General features: G+C 33.9%; 1 protein-coding gene across 5 annotated transcripts in view; it reads left to right on the top strand.

Moving 5' to 3' along the window:
* The window catches only part of LOC106682250 (atrial natriuretic peptide-converting enzyme), a 225,774-nt gene that overhangs the window by 182,091 nt on the left and 42,736 nt on the right, over positions 1-947 (top strand). The gene's annotated exons all lie outside the window — the stretch shown is intronic.

Genomic DNA, 947 nt, shown 5'->3' with positions numbered 1-947 from the left:
GTAATTCTCCTAGACGTCTGAAAAGAAGATGGTCTCGAGATCTTCTCCTTTAGAAATGTTTTGTTTCAGAAGTTTCAGAAGTTTCAGTTTTTAGAAATGTTTGAGTTCTATCAATGGGTAGATTCTCCACATGTTTTTATCATGTCATAATATCACTTACAGCAAATTTACTTGATGTGTGTATATATGTATACAGTTGTAAATATCAATAAATAAATTTTTAAAAAATTTTAAATGAATAAATTATTTATTATTTGTTTATGACTAAATCATTGTCGAATATGATATCGAAGGTACATATAATAAATATTTCATTGATTACTACAGAAGTTATTCAACTAGCCAGTACTCAATTGTTATCTGGATCTGTTCTTCCGGCCGTGGATCACTTTCGATCTCGGAGGCCGTTACACCCGGAAGACTCCGGGGTGCCATTGACTTGGTTGCCTGGTTTTTTGGTAGGTTTTTGAAGAAGAGTTAGGTTGCTCTGACCTGCGCAAACCGACCGGGTAGCGGTCTTGTTCTTCCAACCGCAACGACCAATGTAAAAATGTCTCCTGAAGAAGTTTTACAATCTACCGTTTTGAAATATCCAGCATTGTTAGATTAAACGAACCCACAGAAAGGAAGAAAATAAATCAGTATTACATAATTCTTATTATAATCAAGTAAAACTACAAGTTAACCTAGAAGTAATTGTAAACTTATTTCATTTAATGGATACTTTTGTAAAACTATTACCACACTAACAAAATACGATGGTAAAAAAATGACTGCTATCTAGGGTGTTTAGGCCTAATTTGGCAGTTTTCGAAATGACCGCCTAATATTTTTAGGTTTATACCCTTTAATTCCTCTCGAATCCAGTCCTTACAGTCCAAAATCCTTCGTAAAATCCTTAATGCTCCTTACTTTGTCACAAATCAAATCATCCATCAGGACCTCAA

The sequence above is a fragment of the Halyomorpha halys genome, unplaced genomic scaffold, assembly GCF_000696795.3.
Source record: "Halyomorpha halys isolate HHAL.00 unplaced genomic scaffold, Hhal_1.1 Scaffold398.1, whole genome shotgun sequence".
Classification (NCBI taxonomy): Eukaryota; Metazoa; Arthropoda; class Insecta; order Hemiptera; family Pentatomidae; genus Halyomorpha; species Halyomorpha halys.
Note: the sequence above shows the minus strand (reverse complement) of the source record. Positions and strands in the feature narration are given on the sequence as shown.